The sequence below is a fragment of the Schistocerca serialis genome, chromosome 9 (assembly GCF_023864345.2).
Source record: "Schistocerca serialis cubense isolate TAMUIC-IGC-003099 chromosome 9, iqSchSeri2.2, whole genome shotgun sequence".
NCBI classification, from domain to species: Eukaryota; Metazoa; Arthropoda; class Insecta; order Orthoptera; family Acrididae; genus Schistocerca; species Schistocerca serialis.
The window spans coordinates 487,514,296-487,535,270 of NC_064646.1; the positions used below are offsets into that span (position 1 = coordinate 487,514,296).

At 39.8% G+C, this 20,975-nt stretch overlaps 1 long non-coding RNA gene across 1 annotated transcript; it reads right to left on the reverse strand.

Moving 5' to 3' along the window:
* Nucleotides 1-4,375: 4,375 nt before the first annotated feature.
* LOC126419123 (uncharacterized) lies at nucleotides 4,376-20,820 on the reverse strand. The gene is made up of 3 exons (XR_007575938.1): nucleotides 20,698-20,820; nucleotides 20,285-20,507; nucleotides 4,376-5,183 (listed from the first exon to the last, which is right to left on the reverse strand). It is a non-coding gene; the product is annotated as an uncharacterized LOC126419123 (long non-coding RNA).
* Nucleotides 20,821-20,975: the final 155 nt, after the last annotated feature.

Consider the following 20,975-nt stretch of genomic DNA (forward strand, 5'->3'; position numbering starts at 1 on the left):
CACTGGCTCAGTCTCCGGGACTGAGGATGAGGGTGAAGCTGTACGACCAGCTCCTTTTGGGCTCTTCAGCCACTGGTGGGTGTTGTCTTTCCCACTAGAAGAAATCTGGGAAAGGAGTAACCCAAGGGACCCAATCCCAGTGAGAGAAGCCGATAAAAACTTACGCTTCTCCAGCTTAGAAGTGGGGACAGACATCCCCGACAGTTTGGCGGGGGGGGAGGGGGGGGTGTCTCCTGAAGTAGGCGGTGCAGGAGCAACAGGGAGGGAAATGCCCCCAACCATCAAGGGGGCAGGTGTAGTCTTCCATCTCTGAGATGTGACCTGGGTTGGCAGAGCTGATGGTGGCAGAACTGTTGTAGCGGCGGCGTAAGATGATGTCATACGCACAGGATGCAGGCGTTCAAATTATCTCTTAGCCTCAGTGTAGGTCAGTCTGTCCAGGTTCTTGTACTGCATGATTTTCCTTTTTTTCTGGAGAATCCTGCAGTCAGGTGAGCAAGGTGAATGGCACTCTCCACAGTTGACACAGATGGGAGGCGGGGCACATGGAGTATTGGGGGTTTGATGGGCGTCCGCAATCTCGGCATGTGACGCTGGAAGTACAGCAGGAAGACATATGGCCGAACTTCCAGCACTTAAAGCTCCACATTGAGGGAGGGATATAGGGCTTTACATCACACCAGTAGACCATCACCTTGACCTTCTTGGGCAATGTATCACCCTCAAAGGCCAAGATGAAGGCACCAGTGGCAACCTAATTATCCTTCGGACCCAGGTGGACATGCTGGACGAAATGTACACCTCACCGCTCTAAATTGGCACACAGCTCATCATTGGACTGCAAAAGAAGGTCTCTGTGAAATATGATACCCTGGACCATATTTAAGCTCTTATGGGATGTGATGGTTGCAGAAACATCCCCCAGCTTATCACAAGCGATTAACTCCCGTGACTGGGCAGAGGATGCTGTTTTGATCAAGACTGACCCAGATCCCATCTCGGACAAGCCCTCCACCTGCCCCAACTTGTCCTCTAAATGCTCAACAAAAAACTGAGGCTTCATCATCATGAAAGATTCCCCATGAGCTCTCTAACATGCAAGGTATCGGGGCGAATAAGATCCATTGCCATCCTTAGCCTGACGTTCCTCCCATGGTGTGGCCAGGGAGGGGAACAATTTGGGGTTGTACTTCTGTGCACTGAATTGATCTCGTGATCGCTTAGAGACTGCTGGTGTTTCACCACCGGCAAGAGATGATGGACTACGCTTCATTGCGTGTCACTCGCCCTGATGCCACCCACTCCGACCAGGGGCCTTACCCATGGGTGCCTCCCAGCTACAGCAAAGGCCACCTGGCAGGATGGCCATTGCCAGGAGTCCCAATGCCCCAGGAGGATGGGCATCTACCCTTTGGTGTATGTGGGGAGTTAACGGGGCACACATCAGCAGAGCGATCCCTGTGTGGTCAGGGTGCTACAACCAACAGGGTACATGGCGGCCCCACCACAACGGACTGGCTACCGTGCTGGATATCAAGTGCAAAGAAGTCCATGGTCGTCGTTGACGCACGAATTGACACTGCATAGTGCGTGGTGGAAAACGCACCCAGGAAGGTGGCCTCGCCCAAGAAATGGAGAATGGGCAGGACTGCAATGCGACGATGAGAAAGTGGGCTAAAGATCTCAATGCACAATGGACACGATGCACCTTGTAAGGCGCCCTTCCCCATTTGGCTCACTCTTCGGGAAAATTTTGAAGAATGGAGGTCAAACCCTAAAGGGGACCATCATATAAAGGCCGAAACATGTGAAACTCCTTTTTGTCGCCTTGTACAACAAGCACGAATACCTCAGGCCTATTCTAACCCACAGACCCGCAGGGGTGGTCATGTGGTGTCAATGCAAGAAAGTTAGTTGGACACCTCCGGCGATGTGGTGAACGAGTTGGGTGCTTAGATTCGAGTTGACAGGGCGATTACAGAAATGGGAATCATACATTAAAACACCAAGAATGTGAAAAAAGAAATTAGAAGAACCACCTACCTGTGCAGAGTACAAAAGCACAGTTCAAATCTACAATAAACTTCATCACCAGTGACTGATGATTCTCTGTCTAGGGACACTTGCGCAAGAACTGATCCCAGAGAAACAAGGAACAAAATATTCATTGATAACAACATAAAATAACACTTCACAGTTCTTTTGTGAGTTGCAATTAGAGTTCGACATTAGAAAGTCACAACTAAGTTGGTTGGCCAAAATAACTGCCTCTGTTCGAGCACTTTAGTAGTCTGGGAAAAGACTGTAACTGCTTGTTGGAGCTGACGAATTCACTGAATCTAAACAGGCAGAAAATATATGTCCAAAGGGACTTGTTAAGGATGGCTGTCCAAGGAGACAAGTTGACGAATACCGAAGTCCTGACACCAGAGCTTTGTTAAGCTGAGTTGATGGGTAGTGTAGCAGTGGACAGTTGGCAGCTCGATGCAGGATTAGTAGGCAGTATTTCCAATTAACTTCCGGGAATTCAGCCAGGTAACACTTTCAGCGACCGCCGATATTTCGGTGGGAGAACACCCCGCCATTTTCAAGGCAAACTGCAACGGACAGGCATCGTACATGCAAATTTAAAACCTCGGTTCTCAGACTGAAGCAGGGAAGATAACACACACACACTGAACACAAGTGCCACCAAAGATGACCAAAGTCAGAGCTATCGATAGTGAGACTATGAATTTGTAGGTGAGGTAGCATTGACTCTTTCCCTCTGTTTTTGACAAGGGAGAGAGCCGGATTCCAAACAGAGTTTAAACAGAAACCTCCATCCCTGTTAATGAGGTTGCTCACGAATTTAATCTCAACTGCCTCCCTAATAACACTGTCCCAATAACTGGACATACATGCCAATATCTCTGTGTTATTATATAACATGGGGTGACCAGTACCCAAGCAATGTTCGGCAATAGCAGATCTACTTGCTGCTGTAATCGTGTGTGCCGTTTATGTTCAGTACATCGGTCCTCCACGGTCTTGATAGTTTGACCAATATATGCCATGCCGCAGCTACAAGGAATACGATATACACCCACCTTACGCCGTCCAAGATCATCCTTAACGGAACTCAAAAGTGCTCTAATTTTAGATGGAGGTCGGAAATCACATTTCACATCGTATTTCCGTAAAATATGACCTATCTTGTTGGATGTGTTTCCTACGTAAGGCAAAAAGGCAGTAGACTTAGGTGTTGACTCTGAATTATCATCAATCACTCGATGTACAGTTGGTCGATAGCGCAACACACATTCAATCTGTCTATCACTATAACCATTTTGACGAAATGTAACTTCAAGATCGGACAGCTCAGCTGGCAAAGTCTCACCGTCAGAAATGACATGTGCCCTGTGTACCAAGGTATGAAGTACCCCTTCACGCTGAGCCGGATGGTGACAACTATTAGCCTGTAAGTACAAGTTGGTGTGAGTACATTTCCTGTAGACTGCATGTCCCAATGATTCATCATGCTTCCTCCTAACCAACACGACAAGAAAGGGAAGTCAACCATCCTCTTCCACCACCATCGTAAAACGAATGTTCGGGTGGATCGAGTTCAGAAGTTCTAGAAAGAAATTCAAATTCTCCCTACCATGAGGCCAAACAACGAAGGTATTGTCAACATATCTAAAGAAACAGGTGGGTTTCACAGGCGCCGACTCCAAGTCGAAGTCTTCCATAAACAAATTTGTGATCACAGGAGACAACAGACTACCCATCGCAACTCCATCTGTCTTCTCGTAATACTGGTCATTAAATAAAAAGTTAGTGGATGTCAACACATGCCGAAAGAGATTAGTTAATTCAGCAGCAAACCTGGCCTCAATTAACCGCAACAAATCAGACAGAGGTACACGAGTAAAGAGAGAGACCACATCGAAACTCACTAAAATATCAGAGTCATTCAATTGCAGTCCCTCCAAACAACGTAAAAAATCAGCTATATGTGTAAGGCAGGTATAATAAGAAATCAACATACATTAGGACATACTTCAGAAAATTATTAAACAATATTACACTGTGAATTACGCAAATAAAAACATTAGCTTATTTCTGATGAAAGTCATTCTCACAGAAACATTTTACACAAACTCTAAAATCTTCCATTGTAGTCAGGAATGGGATACATGTCAGCAATTTTACCCGCATCAACTCACTCAATGCCATTTTTGTTTGGGAAAATATAATGTTCACCTTCTCCTTTGCATTTCGTCAAAAATTTAATGGAATAACATTTTATTTTTATTTATGGATTCTTCCTTTACTTCTTGGCAGAACAATTCCATATTTAAGGTTGAATAACAAGTACACTGTTTTTGTTCTACTGATTTTTGTTTATTTCGAAGTAGTTTTCGGCTTATTAGGCCATCTTTAAACTGACAAGCGCCTGGAAAGGATACTGGTTCTTAGGTAACCAAACATTGTAGGTGAAGATACAATCACTTGCATAGACTGTTGTACGTGAAACTTGTTTCTTAATGTTTAGATTACACTTTACACAATGGACAATCTTAAGCACAATAAATAATTAAACTACACAATATTACCTATTAAATGGATTTTTTTACACTGTAAACAAAACTCTGTGAAAAAGACAGTATTATACACAATAATCAGAACCCATAATGAAACATTATTATAGGCTATATGATATTCCTGCATCCCCTGATCTTGAATAGGTTACCCTTGCACTTTTAGGGACAAACATCCTACAAAACTCATCTGCTACAAAATTAGACAATCCTTCAGCCCTTGCTCTTGTCAATAGTTCAGGTTTTCGCAATCTTTTTTCGAAACATACAATAAAGACACAGCCTGGCATAGCATTATCGTCCTTAAATGGTGTCTTCCTACCCACTGAATGTATGTAACTACACACCATAAATTGTAAATCTTTTCTGTCTCACAGATATCCACACTTTGCTGTAAACACTAGAGCCTCTACTATATACTTTTCCTCCTCTTCTGGCAGCACTGTTGTTTTCCCACAGCCTTTGACTTAGCAGGATTTTCACATGAACATCTCAATGTTTCATAAGGAATTTTAAAAAAAAAAAATCATCTGCAGCTTGTGTTATTGCATTTGCATCATATCTAAGAGGTATCTTCTTTATGTACATATGAAGCATGATCTGAAACAAAAGGTGAGGTTAGTTTTTGGTGAAGCATACACATTTTACCCCATGTTTTGAAATCATAAATAACATACAAACCATTACAAATTAAATCTCTAAACTAATATAGCCTAAACTTAAAATAGACATATACGATATGAACATATCTGAATTTTAATCTTCAGTTCTTGCCGGTTAACTATAAATAATGATTTTAAGCAGTGGTTTTGTTTACTCTGTCAGTTGTAAAAAAAATCTCAACTTATAAGTGTTGCCAACAACATTTTAGTATAATATCATACACAATGATGATGTACACATATGAACATTTTTTCAGTCACATATTATTGATAATAGTACAAAAGGATTTATTTTTAAAAAAACATTATTTATACGTGTTTTACCCCACTATACCCATTTTACACCAACAGACCCTAACCATAATGGTATAAAAACAGAGTAAGCTGTGAATGTCTCACACACTGTTAAGTCATGTGTGGTGGAGAGCCCAGTTGGACGTCCTCATCACCTTATACTCATGGCCGACACACTCGGCAACAGATTACGTAAGTTTTCCCTTTGGAAATTGCACTACCTAATGCCCTTCTATGTTGTTGTTGTTGTTGTTGTTGTTGTCTTCAGTCCTGAGACTGGTTTGATGCAGCTATCCATGCAATGCCCTTCTAATAAAACCAAAAGAAATGCCTCTTGACATCTGTAGATAACTAGGAGCTAAAATGTTTCTGCTTTAAATATTCATAATAATTAGTCATCCTGCCACAATTAAAGCTAAGCATCTGACAGATGAGGACACTCAAAGAGGGGAAAAAATAAATAAAAAAAGGGGACTGTTAGTGAAAGGCTTCTGTTGTTGCAGATTCTTTCCTACTTTGACACAGACTGGCTGAGTGTTATGACTGTTCAGTAAAGAGTGTGAAACAAAAGTCTGTAAATGTGACTTCTTTAGCCTACCAATCAGAGTGGACCAGCAGTTTAGTGTTAGTAATTCTGTAATGAATTATCTGAAAAGCGGATGGCCAGATACTGACAGATCCGAAACACATGACTGCACTGGTTTTATACGTTATTGTGGTGTTGCTGAGAGAAAAAAAATCTTTTCATTGCCACAAAAGTACCACTGAAATAAAAAACTGCATCAAAGAAGGGAACTCACTATTTACACAGTTCCCAAATTCTTTCTCCACATTTCATTTCAAGAAATAAGGCACACAAGGAACAGGAAAAACAGTGTCAAATATAACAGCAGGAAAAATGGATAGTGTTGAATTCAGCACAATGCACTATTCTAACTGAACAATGGTACAGCCAGGAGAAACTTCTGAGGAAACATATGACATCAATTATTCAAATAAGGTTGGGATATGCAAGGTTACCTGAGCACTCCTATAGAATCGGAGTGACAGACTCTCCCAAATGCAGTGAACAGCTAGATGACGAAGATCTTAACCACATCAATTTGGGATGTTCTAAATATATTCCACAACAGAATAAACTGGTGGAAAAACTTGCAAAACTGCAGATGCCCATGCCAAGATGTATTAGAAAAACAAGTCAGAGCAACCTCAACATTAACTATTTAATAGCACGCTACCTGCTAGGAGCTGGTATAAATCTCTGACGTGTCAAATACTGACATGTAATTTTACAGCCCTGTATAAAATAGCTGTACAATTAAGGTTTAATTAAGGGCATAACCATGGCTTTTGGGTTAAAGGCTTCCACTGTTTCAGATTAGGTTTTCCTTTGACACAAAAAGACCAAACGTTACCTGTAAAGAATACTGTGCATGGCAAAACAGTGCTATCGAAAACCAGCATCAAAGCAACTGTGGTGCACTACAGACCATAGGTGACACAGATAAATGTTGGCCATGGAGATTGGGCAAACAGAGCAACTGACCACTCACATGAACAAAGTGACTACCAACAGTATCTTTTCAATGACCGTTCAGCAAACATTGCTGCACATGGGCCTCTGTGGAAGGCACTTGGTTCATGCACCTGTGCTAACTGCTATTCATTGGCAACGAAGGCTGGAATTTGCACACCTTTACTGCAACTGGATGTAGGCTAAGGGGTGACAGGTGGTCTTTTCAGATTAATCATGTTTTATGGTCTATCAGGCAGATGGTCATTGGAATGTAGAGCATGAAACATCTGTAAGCAAACATGCTACAACAATCACTGGAAGGGCTCAGGCTTCAGAGCATTCCCTGGGTGACATTTTGGAAAGCAAAATGGATCAATAAAAGTATGCATTTATCCTTGTGGATGTAGCAATTATTTTGGCTTCTTGCCACCCTGTTCATGTATGTTTAAATGGTTTCTTGGGACAGTTTTCATTACAAATTGCTCCACTGAGGTATTTGCAGGACTTGACCAATTCTAACTGTGACTCTACGATACTGTAGTTGTAAGGCCGTCTATGTTTTTCACTTTGCGAAGTGTTCAGTTTTACATTTATGAATATTTAATGGAATTTCTCAATCCTTGTACCACTACAAAATCTTGTCAAGGTCCATCTGAATATTTCTGCAGTTTTTTTTTTTTTTTTTTTTTTCAGACTGAGCTTCATTATAGGTCACAGCAGCATCATCTGCAAGAAGTCTGAAGCTACTATTAATACAGTCTACAAGGTCACTAATATACGACACAAGCAGCAAGTGATATTACACACTTCCCTCAGGAATACCCAAGGTCACTTACTATAAAGAATATATATAAATAAATTTCAAGTTCAAGAAATCGTTCACACAGGAGAACCGTACAAACATACCGTCATTGGACCATCGGACAGATTCCTGTATAGAAGACATTGAAATAAGCACACCTGGTGTCGAGAAGCAACTTAAAAGATTTGAAATCAAATAAATCACACCCGGTCTGGAATCCCAGTTCGATTTTACAAAGAGTACTCTACGGCATTGGTCCCTTACCTATCTTGCATTTATCATGAATCTGTTACCTGGCACAAAGTCCCAAGTGACTGGAAAAAAGCACAGGTGACTCCAATATATAAGAAGGGTAAAAGAACGAACATGTATAATTACGGACCAATATCTCTAACTTCTGTTTGCTGCAGAATCCTTGAATAAATCATCAGTTCGAATATAACAAACTTTCTTGAGGCTAAGCAGCATATATCCATGAAGCAGCACGGTTTTAGAAAGCATCTCTCATGCGAAACTCAGCTTGCCCTTTTCTGACGTAATACACTGAAAACTATGGATGAAGGGCAACAGACATATTTCATATTTCCAGAAAGCATTTGACACATTGCGCCATTACATGCTGTTAATGGAGGTACAAGCATATGGAATAAGTTCATAGATTTGTGAGTGGCTCAAAGACTTCTTAAAGAATAGATCCCAGTGTGTTGTCCTCGACAGTGCGTGTTCATCACAGACAAGGGTATCATCAGGAATGCCCAAGGAAAGAGTGATAGGACCGCTGTTGTTCTCTATATACATTAATTATTTGACAGTTAGGGTGGGCAGCAGTCTCAAGGTGTTTGCTGATGATGCAACAGTGTATGGTAAGGTGTCGAAGTTGAGTGACTGTAGGAAGATACAAGACAACTTAGACAAAATTTCCAGTTAGTGTGATGAATGGCTGCAAGCCCTAAATGTGGAAAAATGTAAGTTGATGCAGATGTAGGAAGAACAAACCAGTAATGTTTGGATACAGTAATACTAGTGTCCTGCTTGACACAATGAAGTTGTTTAAATATCTGCGGATAACATTGCAAACTAATACAAGGTGGAACGAGCATGTGAAAACTGAGGTAGAGAAGACAAATGGTCGACTCTAGTCTACTGGGAGAATTATAGGAAAGAGTGGTTCACCTGTAAAGGAGACTGCACATAGGACACTGGTGCGACCTATTGTTGAGTACTGCTTGAGAATTTGGGATCCGTACCAGGTCGGATTGAAGGAAGACATTGAAGCAATTCAGAGAAGGGCTACTAGTTTTGTTACCAGTAGGTTCGAACAAAACATAAGTGTTACGGTGATGCTTATGGAACTCAAATGGGAATCCTGGAGGGATGGTGGCATTCTTTTCAGGAAACACTATTGAAAAAATTTAAGAGAACCAGCATTTGAAGCCAACTGCTGAATGATTTTGCTCCGCCAACATACAGCATAAGTAAGGGCCATGAAGGCAAGATACGAGAAATTAGGGCTCATATGGGGGCGTACAGACAGTCATTTTTCCCTCGCTCTATTTGTGAATGGAACAGGAGCGGGAAATGAAAAGCAGTGGTACATGGTTCCCTCTGCCACACACCTTACAATGGCTTGCAGAGTATCGATGTATATGTAGATGTTACTGACTCTCCACCCAATATAATAATAAGTTTATTGCGGCCAAATAGCCACACAAATTCAAAGTACAATGATAATGATAAATGAAATTAGAAATTTTGCATACTGTTATTTGCATAGTCACTTACTGATCGTGGCATTTTTGTACAGAGTTCTATCTGGTAACACCTGCATATTTGATGACACAGTTTACACTCACACACAGTGTTTGGTTCATGATATAACATGTTGTTGCAAATAAAGTGGTGGGAATCATGGACTGCCATTCTGGTGATAACATGTCTCCTTTCGAAGTTATCCTTTGTCCATGTTCAGCAATCATGGTGCCTGTGCTATAAAATTCTGGAGGTATGTCTTCCCTTTTTTCCTTCAATGTTTTAAGTAGACCTCCCAAAGTGCTGCTGTTGTGTAGCATCAGGTTTGTCTGTAGGTCTGCACTGAGCCAGGGTTCCACGCCAGCAGGTATACAAGCCTGGATCGTGTCGTCTTGTACACTCTTATTGCTTCTTTTATACAGGATGCCTTCACTCTTTCTAGTGTCATTAGGTTTTTCACTGTAATATGTGGCCCGATAATTTCTATGCCGTACATCAGTATTGGGAAGATTTTGGCTCTGAATTGTGGTGTCACCGCCAGACACCACACTTGCTAGGTGGTAGCTTAAATCGGCCGCGGTCCATTTAGTACATGTCGGACCCGCGTGTCGCCACTGTGTGATCGCAGACCTAGCGCCACCACAAGGCAGGTCTCGATATACGATAGAGCACTCGCCCCAGTTGTACGACGACATTGCTAGCGACAATACGGACGAAGCCTTCCTCTCATTTGCCGAGAGACAGTTAGAATAGCCTTCTGCTAAGTCCATGGCTACGACCTAGCAAGGCGCCATTAGCCTTACCTAGTTTGAGAGTTATTGTATAAATGTCTCAAGAAGAACGCTGTATTCATCAAAGAATAAAAGTTAAGTATAAAGCAGCTACGTACTTTTCTTGCTACCATTCAATAGTTATCCTGTTCCAGACTTGACGCCAGTCGGCGTGTGTGTACGCGTGCCTTTCTTTCGGCTCCCTTCCCAGTGTGGCGTAGCAAGCTTGTTACGCCACAACATGAATAGTGCCATTGCTGTCTCTAGGCTAAGGGATCTGATGTACTGTATTTCATGGATTGCCATTATTGCTTGCATTGCTTCCTCTGTTACATGTTTTGTGAAACATTTTGTAGTTTTTCTGTATTGTAACCCCTAGGTACTTGAAATCTGGTACATCTTCAGTTTTCTCTCCCATATAAAGATCTCAGCTGATGCAGGTGCTCTTCCTCCATGTTTGAGTGCCATCATTTCTTTTTTCTCCACATTTATTTCAAAGCCATGGTTGACACAGCAATCTTCCATATCAATTATCACTTCTTGTAACTTTTCAATGTGCCTTGTGTCTATTACAATATTGTCTACCTATGCATATGAGGTTACACCCTCCCTTTGGGGTACTCTTGTAACTTCTTCTGCTGCACAGATAAATAGCACCTCTGCTATTTATCTGTGCAGCAGAGGGCCTCCCTCTAGTACTCCATTTAATTGGAGTATCAGCTCCAATAAGGAGAGGTTGTCCGAAATCCTTATATTGTTCCATCACAGTATTGCGCTTATGATTCATGTCTATGTATTGTTTTCTCCTGGGGCTTCCTCTAGTTTTTTTGTTATTAATTTTCTGTTTATTCTCTACCCAATATTAGATGCTACAACCTCCCTATCAAATAATTCTCAATCCAGCCACAAATTTCGTTTGGTATGGTACCCTACACGATCACACTTTTGATAAGCATATATGTGGCACTGAGTCAACTGCTTTTTGGACATTGAGAAATACCAGACTGCTTTGATCCGTGACTTTAGGGATCTCACATGACAAAAGTGTGAGTTTGGAATTTATGCTGTCTGGCATGGAGGACGTCATTCTGTCTGAATAGTGCATTATATTTCAGCTCAGACATGTTCTAAAATTCAACAACAAATGTAAAACAGGGATACTGGACGATAGTTTTGTGGATCACTTCTACTTCCCATTTTGCAGAAAGGTATGAACCGAGCTTTCTTCCAACTAATGGGCATAGTTACAAGTTCAAGGGATGTATAGAAGATTATGGTTAAAAAGAGAGACTAATCAGGCACCAACTCGATAGGAATCTGATAGGGATTCCATTGAGGCCTGGAAACTTGTTCAATTTTCACTCTTTCTTAACACCACAGACACTAACATCTATATAACCCACCATTAAATTGGCACAAGAATTAAATTGGGAGAATATCTTTGAATTTTCATTTCTAAAGAAACATTTGAAAATGGAATCCAGCATTTCTGTATTTGTTTCACTACCCCCCAGTTAGTGTCTAAGTATCACACATGAGCGCCTGGACACTAACTTTCATGACCAGAATTTATTTGGGTTTTGTGAGAAATCCTTTGATAATACTATGTATGGTAGTTATTGAATGCAACACCTTGCCCTTTTAACAGCAAAATTAATTTCATTCAGGATCTCCCTAGCTACAGCCCTGTGTTTTGTTTTTATTTATGCAGCAGTCTCTGTTGGTTTATACTGACTGTATACCATGGGTTTCGCATGATCCCATCATGAACTGTTCTACTGGATGGGCCTACATTCCTGTCAAGTGCATGGTGAGCTACTTGAAACCTGAGCTGTAGTTCTTTGGTACACTCCTCTCCGGAAATACATGAAATTCATCTGAAGACCTTAAATTCATTAGTGCAAATCACCACAGGCAATAAGACTATTTGTGACGGAAACATGCACAGATATTAGGGAATGGCAGAAACATTAATGGAGGTAAGGAAAGGTGTATTTAAGGATTTAATGTTGAAACTGAGATTATCTTTGTGTAATATTTATTCACTCAGACAAAATATTAGAAATACAAGGAGAATACACATTATTATTTAATCTGTCTTTTTTTTTAAAAAACATGCACTTGTGTTTGCATCTCCTGCAATGTTATGCTGACCATTTACATGAATGCACATCAGTCGACAATACACATGATGATGAAATTTTATGTGGTGCACTTTGATTGATTTGCAATGAATCTCTGTCCAAAATGTCAATTTGCCTTCAAAATTAATGATATGAATGTAATAGAAAGAAACATTCCACATGGGAAAAAATATTTAAAAAAAGATGCTGTGACTTACCAAATGAGAAAGCGCTGGTAGATAGACACAATAAAAAACACACAAGCACACACACAAATTTCAAGCTTTCGCTTCATCAGGAAAGAGGGAAGGAGAGGGAAAGACGAAAGGATGTGGGTTTTAAGGGAGAGGGTAAGGAGTTATTCCAATCCCGGGACTGGAAAGACTTACCTTAGGGGGAAAAAGGGACAGGTATACACGCGCGATATACCAGGTATGTACACACACACACACACACACACACACACACACACACACACACACACACACACACATCCATCTGCACATATACAGACACAAGCAGACATGTGTAAAGGCAAAGAGTTAGGGCAGAGATCTCTGGCCAAAGAGCAAGAACACAAGCAAATTTATAAATTTTTTGAATTTTGAAATTTTTTTTGTTAAGTTTGGGACTGAATATAAAAATTAGGTTTTGCATGTATTGTACAGCTATATTATAGTGAAGTACTGTAAAAATTTCAACATTCATAGTTCACTGTGAACAAAGATCTGAATTTTTGAAAATAAGGAAATAATTCACATTATGCTACAATTGATGTTATGGTTGACACTATCACCCTACATTTAGATAGTATTATTTATTTCAGTAATAAAATGTTAAACAATAGGAGCTTTTGCTTTAGTTGTGTGATTAAAAAATTGCCCATTTAAATCTATGTTTATTCTTAATTAAGTAGCACATTATTACAAGCTCAAAATGATAAAAGTAAAATAATGAATATGCGAAATTTCTCCATTGTTGAGAAGGCTACAGTTTCGTGCGTGAGTTTAGTCCTCGAGACAAGCCTGCACAGTAGCTCAGTGGACAAAGTTACAAGTCTGCACAGGAGCCCAGCAGTCAGTGACAAGTTTGTACATCAACTGTCCACCCCCACCTAAATTGGCTGGGTGTGGCACTTTTGTAGTCAGTCTGTTCAGAAACCTCTGTTTAGAGTGATGCACGTACTTCACTGAGCATGTGGAGTATTTTATGTGCTTTTGTTGCGACTGAAAATTTTAATTAACTAAATTTGAAAGACTAATTGGAATGTAATAAAGTGGATGAAGAGTGCTCCATTGGACAGATGGCAAGTAAAGTGCGTCACAAAACAACTTGTGGTTCCATTACAAAAAATTTAAAAAATCTTAATACCTTTGATTAAGATAGACAAACTTTGTTTAAATTATTAGTAAGTTCTGTATCATCAGTTTGTGAGTATCATGAGAAAAAATATATATACTGAAGTACAATCACATTAAAAAAAAAAAAAAAAAAAAATGCTCTGATCCACTCAAAAGTTCATACAAAGTAAGTTATTTAAGGTCTGAGGGAAATAAAACATGAACATTTGTCCTTGTTAAATGCGAGTAAAACAGCTTGCCGAGTGAAACTTAACAAGATTCCTGGAAATTCCCTGTGCCCAAATGGCTACTCAAAAACATTTATTGTGAATCCAAAATCAGGACAACATAACCTTGTTAATGACATTTATAGTCTTGAGGAGGAAGGCATTAGCAAACTGGAAATTGCTTGTTCTAATTTAGAGTTACCTCCTGATTAAAAAATACGAAAATGAGTAGCAGAAAAGGAAATGCAGATACTGAAAGCAAGGTACAATGAATTTCACATAAAATTAGAAGAGACTCAGAATCGCGGTCAAGAGAAAAAAATACTTCACAAGTTCAATGTTTCTGATCATTTGTTTAGAATAACGCAAAAATTAGTGAAACAGCAACACATTTTGACAATTTTATGAAAGAACAAAGCAGTTGATATACAATCAAAAAGATCCAACGGTTTTTTGATGACAATGAAAACATTAGGATGTGTCCGGGTAGCAATGATAGAAAAACAGTTGTTACAAATGGAGTTAAAGAAACAAAGCAGAAATGACAGGTGTTGCCAGATTTAAATGAACTTTATGCAGCTCTCTAAAACAAAAATAATTATCCCGAATTCAAAACTGGATGCTCAAAATTTTGTGACTTTCACCCTAAGTGGTGTATTTTAGCCAGCTCCTCAAGAACACACACTGTACGTTTTTGTTTATACCATCCAAATGTCAAACTGATGATTATAGTGCAACACTCAATGATGTTAACTATTAAGCATTACTAGATTTAATGGTTTGTGACACAATTATGACTGCATGATGAGTTTGTGTGATAAATGCCCTGGTAAAGAAATCCCTCTTGAATTGTTTAACAAATCAGAGGTTTTACCTTCAAACAGTGAGTCACAACCGACAGAGCTGAAATGATAACAGTGGTTACATCTCAGAAAGAGTACTTTCAATCTTTAATTGATAACTTAAAAATCTCAAAAGTCACTGCTATGTTTCTAAAATCCAAAGCAAAGTTTCCAAATGACAAGAAACCACTAATTATGAAACTGAATGCGTAGTCCTAGTTGATTTTGCAGAAGACTTTACATTTGTGGTCCAGGATGGAAAATGAGGCTCTCACTGAGTCAATGACCAAGCAACAGTGCGTTCATGTGTTCTGTACTTCAAAAATGAGAAATATGAAGTTTGCAGTTCTTCAATTTGCATTCTATGCGACTACTTGGAGCACAACACTTAGGCTGTCGATGTGTTTTAAAAGTATTTGACAAATTACATAAAAGAAAAGTTCCCAAAGTTTGAGAAGCTCATCTACTTTTCAATTGGAAGTGGTAGACAATACAACAATAAAAAGATTGTTTCAAATCATTGCAACCACAAAGAAGATTTCAGGTTGGAGGCCAAATGGCGTTTTATTGCCTCTTGCCGTGGTAAAAATTCATGCAGTGGAGTAGGAGGTACAACAAAATGTGAAGTGAGTAAAGCCAGCATACAAAGAATGACCACAGACCAAATTCTTACAATGGATGACACGCTTAACCTTTACAAGGATAATATTAAAGGTATCACCTGTTTTCTTATAAAGAAAGAAGAGGTAGTACTTCATAACATAACAATTCAAACTAGATTTGAAAACTGAATAGCAATAAATCAGTGTTGCCACATGTTCTGGAAATCAGGGAATATTATGGGATTTCAAACACGTCAGGGAAATATCAGGGGAATTTGGAAAAAAAAATACCACTGAAAAAATCTCATTTTTGTCTCAGTAGATGAAATGGTTTGTTTACTTAGGCGTTGTGCATCGTTGTCGGCTGGTTGCAGCTCAGTATGTGGACTACTTCCCTACTACCTCATTCTTACCGCTTTTCCCCTTCCTACCAGTTCCCTCAGCTTGTAGTCAGTGCTGCCATCACTTCTTGCCACTAGTCTAGTAGCTGCCAATGAGAGGTAGGGAGGTGTGAGGAGTGGTTTGTTTGGATCTGATCCTCAGAGACTCCAGATGAAGCAGCTGGAGACGGCAGTCGTGTGTGCACGAGTTGTGTCTTGGGTGATTGTGTGAATGCTCTCATTTTCTGAAAAAAGCTATGCCTGAAAATTTAGTTGTGAGGGTGTGATTATATTTTCTATGTGTGTGTCTGTGGCTCAGCAATCATCTTTATGGTGAGTCGCTACCTGGCCTCATTATTATCAATTCTTGGAGTATTTGAACAAGCATGGATTGATCACTGTGGTCTCATTTCATCAACATGTTGCCTGTGGCTCATGAGCAGCTGGCTACACAAGTGGATTTCCGCAATGGGCCATAACCACAGGCAGTTTCTGTGGGTATCTGTATGGATTGGGCCTACCAATCTGAAGCCATTTGGTTCCCACTAATGTGCAGGCCCTTCCTGTCAGATCTAGTCTCACCAACCTGCCCGCAGGCTGCGTCTGTTTGTGTGTGGCATAATGCAGAGGATTTTCATGGTTTATCCACGGACCCAGGACTGCAGTGCTCCTCAGCAGGCCAGAGGCCACGGGCAATGGATTTCAGGAATTGCGACTGTCTCACCGCAAGTACGTTGTACAATGTGGCATTTTATAGACATTTTATTTGTTCTAGTACATTTTGGAATTTCAAAAGTAGTTTGTGTGTTAGAGCGTATGGACGATAAGAAGAAGAAGAAAACTGTGTCAGTCACTAGTGGTTTGTACGCTATGTTCTCATATATTTCTCTAAAGAAAAATCACAAAATACCTATAAAATAATAGATATAACACAGTGGATAATAACCAACAATAATGAACATTGTAGAACCATTGATGGTCACCTGCAGTGTTTATCTACACAATTCTTCCTCACCTTGTACACTTCTTTCAACAGGCCTACTTTTTTCTGAGGTTATTTCTGAAATCAGTGAAGGTATTTTAAATCTGTCTTATGACTTCAAGGAAATGAATTTTTTGTCACCAAATGTGTTTTGTTTTACTGAAATAAAATGAGATCAGTGGTCTTAATTACGTACACACAGCATCTGTCTTGCTTTCCCCATCTAAAAACAGTTCATTACAAAAGATGTTGATGTTAGTACTCAAGATTTTTGCTCTCATCAAGAAATGCCATCTGCTTGCAAGTTTTTTTAATTTTTTTATTTACATTATTGTTTCTGTTGCTACAGCTGCACAGGCAGATTGTCAACTTACATCTTAACTTATCCTTGAGATCTCAAAATCTGGCAGGGGAAAATGCTAAAATTTGTCTGGAAATTAGGGAACTACCAGGGAATTTCATTTGGGGAAACTTGTGGCACCCTGTAAAAGGAACAAGGCAATTCCACAAATTCCTTGGCATTGCATAAAACTTAGTTCAATGCTATGTAACACAACAAACTGAAATTTATGATGATCATTCTGTCAGTAAAATTACATATCTTTTTTTTAACATGGAATGACATAGTGGCATATGTGTGTTTGATGGACAATGGTGGCTTTGGAAAACAATTACTTTTTGTGCATTTTTACCAACTTGAAGGCCCAAGAACATCATTCAAGAAATCTAGTAGCGACAAAGTTTGAATACCAAATAAGGAAGCTTTCAGTACTTGAACTTGCCACATCAATTGGGAGTTCTTACTATATATCACAAAAGCTGACAAATGAAATAAGTGTTAACAATCGTACCTAGGATTAGGAGGCACCCCACTTTGAAAGTATGTTGACTGAAAATATTTAATTTAAATTTGTAAAGAACACACATAAAAGTTTAGTTCAGTAATTTTTTGAGTTTTTGCTTATAATTCAGTACATAAACTTCAATAACAATTGATTACATCTAGCCGATATCAGACATGGATTACGCAACAGCCATAAAATCAACTGCAGCATAATGTGAATTATTTCCCCCTTTTCAAAAATTCACGTCTTTGTTCACAGTGAAATATCGATGTTGAAATTTTTACAGTACTTCACTATCATATAGGTGTACAAAAGAAGCAAAACCTAAGTTTTATATTCAGTTCCACTATCCCCAAACTTTACAAAAGACTTTACAAAGACTATCAAATTTCAGAAGTTTATAAAAAATGAAGGAAACATTTTTCTGTGTTCTTGCTCTATACAAGGCTATCAGTTCATGATACCTAACTATAGGAAAAAATACAATCTGATATAAATCGCTCTGTTTTTTTTCCCTAAAAAGCAGATAGGCCTATTTTAAGTTTTCAGAGGAGGTAACTTTGACTGGTTCTTTTATAGTTTAGGCCTAGGGTATTTTCAGGGAAATACAGAAGCGTCCGATCTTACCCGTCGGCTTTGACCCATGACGTCACAAATACCGCGGAAACGACTATAAACAATTCCAATATGGCGGATATAAAAACATCGCATACGTATTGTAAACACTGAAATACACAAGTTTCACAAAAAGCCTAATGACTGTAACGGGACAAGCGTGGGAAATTAGGGGTTTTTGGGTGCGGAGAAACTAAATATACAGAAATGTAGCCACCGACCGCCATTCAAAACCACGCAAAACAACGAAATAAATCAACATCACAAAACTGACCAAATACCAAAAAACACATTCCTATCCATAATCGGACACTTCCCTTAACCTATATAGCTCAACAGAACCTACCGATCACATCCCCCAATAGAAAACTAAGAAACGAAAGCTTCCCTTACACCTACATACATCGGCACTTATGCAGTTTAGCAGGTACGGAAAAAATTTTTCATTTTTTTTTCAAAATTTGATCATCATGTGTCGTTATGCGGTGGGGGGAGTCTGCAGTGCCCCCCCCATCCCCCCACAGGCTTCATTAGTGTCAAATCAATATTTTCGAATCATAGGCGGCCGCTGCCGCGGCCGCATTCCAAAAAAAACCTCCCAACCTAACCTCGTATTCAGGGCTACGCTACAGATCAATGTGTAGGTCCCTTACGTCACGGGTCAAAGCCGACGCGTGAGATCGGATGTTTCCAACCTATACCCAATACACAAAACATACATAAATAACCAAAAAAAAAAAAAAACGGAACTTACCTCAAAAAAGTTCCAGCTCCACAAACTAGATTGGCACACACCGCACTTCACGACCTCGGCAATTAAGCCAAATAGCTGAAGAAATTTAATCAGCTCTAAAGCTGTCTCCCCCATCATCGCCCTCAACCGAACACTGTTAAGGCGGTCTTTCATATCCATTCCTGAACAAAAAACCACAACCAAATACACTCAATAACAAACTCACCCGACGTACAGCAATGAGCATTAAATTAACCATTAACTCACTAATAGAGATTCCGCTTCAAATCCAACACCTGAGCAACAGAAAACTGACCCCACCACACGAAACAAACGAAAACCATGAACACACCACCAGAGAGCACGACAAACAAAAACAAGACATCTACAAACACGCCACAATCGCAAATCAAACTCCGCGCCGTAATGACGTCACACACCACAACACGCTTACGTCACGGGTCAAAGCCGACGGGTAAGATCGGACGCTTCTGTTGACCCATTTTCAGTAATAAACAATGTTGTAGAGAAGACTTTTCTAACAGCAGTCATGTCACTGTGATGTTGTTAATTATCCCTGTGCAGAGATATTCAGATTAACACTGCTGTCTCAAAACTGATAAACCGTTGTGCGCTTACAAATAAAAATGGCCACCATTCAGTAACGGTGGTGATGATGATGGTGTTTGGATTGTGGAGTGCTCAACTGCGTGGTCATTAGCTCCTGTATTAAGTCCCAATTTTTACACAGTCCAATCTAGCCACTGCCAAGAATGATGATGATGATGATGATGATGATATGATGAGGGCAACACAAACACTCAGTCCCTGGGCAGAGAAAATCCCCAACCCGACCTGGAATCAAACCTGGGCCCCTGTGATTCAGAGGCAACAACGCTAGCCACTAGACCACGAGCTGCGGACATTCATTCAGTAACAGTGCAAGATAATTTCTTCTTTTGCTAAACTGTTATACACTTCTCAATTATGGGGTAATCACATATAAAAACCCAAAATATTTTAAAATGGTCAAGCAATCAGTTTAATTTTCATTGGATCACTTCACTTGGCTTGACCCAGCAAGGTTACTGACCGCTTGTTCGAGACATGAATTACTGGCAGTAACCGGAAATGGAGAGCTTACTACTGTTTCGACAACATGTACAAGCATCAATGTGTACAGTAATATAAGAAACAAAATTGATATAAAACTACTTACAAGGTTTTGCTCGGGCACACATACATCACGTCTCTCTTCATCTTCTGCTTCGCCTCATCCACGTGGTTATGTAATGGAGCTTAATGAATTGGAAGGGGGTTTCGTGTTCTTTCAAACAGGTCAATACATCGAAGTACCACAGTGTTCGTTCCTGTAGCTCGTCAGTACCAGCTCCGGTCTTCGATGGATTCATAACTCTTCTAAGTTCTGGTCCGTAATTTATCTGCAACGGATTTAATTTCTTCACTAGCTGAAACTTGTTGCTTCGGGGTGCATTTCCCTGTATTTCGCCAATAACTAATTATATTGTTCTCTTTTCTTTCGGCTGTTACTATAATCGCTTGATATAACGCAGCACATGCCTAGTAAGCCGCTGTATTCTTCGAACAGTTGCAAAATGAACATGCGTTTACCTCATTTAGAAGCCACTTCCCCTGCACACAGCACGAACTACAGTACAAACTTCAACAAACCGATCAAGAAAAACACTTCAGGGTTCGCAGTCACAGGCTCACAGCCATTTGCGACAATGAGCTGACAAAGATTCACAACATTAGCCAGAGACTACATACAATTAAAGTAGTTGGATCAATAAAAATATGATTTCAGTAGATTCGTCAACATATTGCATGACCTTCAACCTTATCCACAGACAGTCAATAATTTACACAATATGAAATACTTCACAAAA